Source organism: Dermacentor variabilis, chromosome 2, assembly GCF_050947875.1.
Source record: "Dermacentor variabilis isolate Ectoservices chromosome 2, ASM5094787v1, whole genome shotgun sequence".
NCBI lineage: Eukaryota > Metazoa > Arthropoda > Arachnida > Ixodida > Ixodidae > Dermacentor > Dermacentor variabilis.
Genome location: NC_134569.1, coordinates 250,113,848 through 250,118,054, shown reverse-complemented (window position 1 = coordinate 250,118,054; position 4,207 = coordinate 250,113,848).

Sequence of the window (4,207 nt, the reverse complement as noted above, 5' to 3'; positions counted from 1 at the left end):
GCGAGTGGAGCAAGTGGATAGTTTTAGTTTCACGTACGCAGAAATATTACGCGCGTAAACGTGAGAGTTACTCGTGCGCTACGCACCGCATCCGTGGGGTGCTTATAGTTTCGCGTACGCATGAGTCTGCTGGTGTAGGCAGGCCTGGCAAACGTTTAGATCGTTGCTGCCGTGTGGTCTACTGCCACCTTCTGCCGGCATGCGGGAACGCTACTCCCGCCAAGTTCGTTCAAGACGAGCCGTCATCGGGGCCATCGCGTGTTTGTCACACTTCGCGAACTGCGCGTCAATGCTCGCTTGTGCTGCGTTCTCTGCCTGCGTTATCCGCCTGCTATGTTGCACCTTCGACCCCGCATATGGCGTAAGCGCGTAGCAACCTTGGAACCCGAGGTCAAAGGTGTTCCTACGGTGGCATTCGACTTTGGGTCTTTTCACCCATTAGCTCAGGCTGTCAAGTTTAGGTAGAGGGGTCTTTTGTTGGCCCGTAAACAGTCGCCGTCAACGCTCCGCCGACTTCTGGATAGGCGCTGATGAATCGGATGGGGGGTAGTTGCCTCGTTGTAAATGTCCAAGGAATGCTCATTGCCTTATTGAGACGTAACCGTGTGAACAATAAGCGCTGGCACTGGAAACTTCGTTGCTCAGTTTATTGAAGTCTATTCCCCTTGTTTTTCCGCTTTATTCTTTGTTTGGGTTTGTCCTATAAATTCACCTTTGCCATCTGCCTTTACCAATCATACAGAAGCACTGTTTCGGCTTCCGTACAGCAAATAGAACGGGAAGTATCAGCCATACCAATCCTTCCCACATGATTCAGGCCGAATGACTACGTCGACATGGCCCACGAAATTCTTCCTGACCACCATGGATCCAGATTGGATGCGCTCAATGCCTTATATATTAATACGAAACTTAGCCTGGAGTATCGATTTATCGCGTGTTGCGATAGGCAATATGCTTACGGGACTTGGCGTAATATAATTTACGAAAGTAGACGGGGTGACGAGATAAGAAGCGACGCTTCACCTAAAAGTGTGCTACTGAGAGTTTCAGTGGCTTGTAGACGACATATGTAATATTTATTTCTTTTTAAATGGCTCTGCGGACACACCCGAAGCTCTTCTAGCCTGGATCAGCAGTTTCCCAAGCGAGTTTTACCGCACTCAGGTGCCATTCTAAGATAACGGTCACATTTATGCCAATATATGTGATTTTTCTGTGATTGTTGCCCTGCATGTGTGATATCAGTGCCATCCAGCAGAATGCGAATAAAGTACTCTAAGCTTTACCCCTGTTTAAATCTTCCTATCGCTTCAACATTTGTGGTGCTTGGTTGCCCCTGCCGATGGATTCTATTGAACCAATAGGCCAACGGGCCCAACACACCTCTAAAAGTAATACACATATAGAAATTATAACTTTTTCAAACCACTACACCTACAGAAGCAATAGACCTACTGTTGTCAATAAACCAACAGACTATTGGATTTCTATGGGACAATTTGGCTAGGAAAGGCATTCTGCTAGAATGTTTCATCTCGATAAGTCGTGTACATGTCGAAAATCGAAAGCTTTAGGCACTCGTACTGCATCAAGAAGAAGCACAATTAGCGAAAATTTGTAAACGTATAAGGTGTCTCCAAAGTTTAACACTGACAGATTCCAATGGTAATACGATGAATGCAATAGCGCCAGCAGAATTTCTTTTTGTTCTAGCTTAAGCATCACAAAACTTCACTGTGCGCTTTGTGGCTTTTGCCAACCAGTGATGAGCCTTTCGTAGATGACAACAACGCGAGCGTTCAGTCCTAGAATTTCTTTCTGTAAATATTATAACACTGCCCTTTAACATTCCGATCTTGTAGTGTTCGAGATACATGTGGCGGAAAGGATGAAAGAGTGCAGAAACTGAAAGAAGGTATACTTTGCTGCCTAATCAGGTTACCTGAAGGTGATGGTTTTTGTCCGTGCGCTCAAGAGAAAAATGCTTTCTTTGATATATTTCTGTACCATGCTACGCAATCTACGAAGAGGGGAAACTGCTGGGCATTTAACATCTCTTACCTTAGCCTCCCTCTCTGTGCAAGAGGAATAACCTTCGCTTTTTCGTGATCCCGCAGGTCAGCGGCTTTGCAGCACTACGTGAACCGCACGGGGACACAAGATGGAAGGCTGTGCCTGCTGCTCCAGGATCTACACAGCGAGAGCAACGGCTATCCCAACACGGGCGCGGTGTTGCGGGATCTTTTCAGCCAGCACTGCAGGCCCGCCAGCGCAAAGTGTCAAATTGACACGGGCGCCTCAGGCTGACCGCTCAGACGCAGTCACCCATGAAATATTATTACGCACGTAGTCACCTTACGAGAATGTTTAAGAAGTATTTTATCAAGTAGCCGCTGCGAGAATAATACGGATACGTCAGGTTTGCCGAAGGCAGACTCGAAAGTTGAAATACAAAACCAATAAATATATTTTGCCGCCCGACCACCGTTCTCTCCATAAATAGGGCTTCCTGCATCAGCAGAGTTTGAGCAGATCGTATGTTCAAGGGGTAAAAAAAAAATACCTTCTCATCCTATAGTCGGTTTCGTGCTAGAATCTTTACAGTATGATAACTGCGCATGATTTTTACGATTTTGCCAGTTCCTTTGTGAACGGTACGTGAAAACCTTGGGTAGGTTACACAGTTTACTGCTATGTAACTGAAAACATTGGCTGGACAAAAGCACATTGAGGGCATCACGAGCGAACGCAAATTCCATCTATAATTCGCAGCAACGACTTGTGCAGACGTATTCCGCAGCATCTAATCACACTAAAAGCTTCGAAAGGTAATACATGGACAGTTAGAGATGTTCTTGTGTTCTGTCATAATAATAATAATAATAATAATAATAATAATAATAATATTAATAATAATAATAATAATAATAATTATAATAATAATAATCCTATTTTATATCCACTGCAGGACGAAGGCCTCTCCCCGCGATTTCGAATTACCCCTGTCCTGCGCCAGCCGATTCCAACTAGCACCCGCAAATTTCCTAGCTTGGTCACACCACCTAGTCTTCTGTCGTCCTCTAATGCCCTTCCCTTCTCTTGGTGCCCATTCTGTCACCCTAATGGTCCCACGGTTATCTGCTCTACGCATTACATCAGCTGCCCAGCGTTATTTTTTTCTCTTCATGTCAATTAGAATGTCGTCTATACCCGTCTGCTCTCTGATACAAACCGCTCTCTTTCTGCCTTTTAAAGTTATGTCTAGCATTCTTCGTTCCATTGCTCTTTGCGCAGTCCGTCATTTGTTCTCAAGCTTCTTTTTCAGTCTACAAGTCTCTGCTTCATATGTCATCACTGGTAAAACGCACTGGTTGTATAGCTTCCTTTTCAATGATAACGGTAAGCTTCCGGTCAGGAGCTCACGATATCTGCCATATGCGATCCAACCCATTTTTATTCTGTGGAGTTCCTTCTCATGCTCATGGTTCCATGTGATTAGTTGACCAAGGTAAACGTACACCTTCACAAACTCTAGAGGCTGACTGTCGATCCTGAATTCTTGTTCTCTTGCCCGGTTATTCATCATTATCTTCGTCTTCTGCATATTAATCTTCAGCCCCACTCTTACGCTCTCTCTGTTAATGTCCGCAATGATTTGTTGTAACTGATCTGCAGTGTTGCTGACTAGAACAATGTCATCGGCAAACCGAAGGTTGCTGAGGTAGTAGCCATCGATCGTTACTCCTAAACCTTCCCAGTTTAATAGCTTCAATATTTCTTCCAAGCACGCAGTTAATAGCATTGGAGAGATTGTGTTTCCTTGTCTGACTCCTTTCTTTATAGGTATCTTCCTACTTTTTTTTGTGTAGAATTAAGGTGGCTGTGGAATTGCTGTAGATATTGTTCAAGGTATTTACGTAAGCGGTCTGTACTGCTTGGTTACACAATGCCTCTAGGACTGCTGATATCTTTACTGAATCAAATGCTTTTTCGTAATCTGGGAAAGCCACATAGAGAGGCTTATTGTAGACTGCGGATTTCTCGATAACCTGATTAATGACGTGGATGTGATCCATTGAAGAGAACCCCTTCCTGAAGCCCGCCTGTTTCCTTGGTTGACTACAGTCCAGTATTGCCCTAATCCTATTGGAAATAATTTTGATAATTTCTTTATATAATATTCGCAGTAAGCTAATAGCAAAGT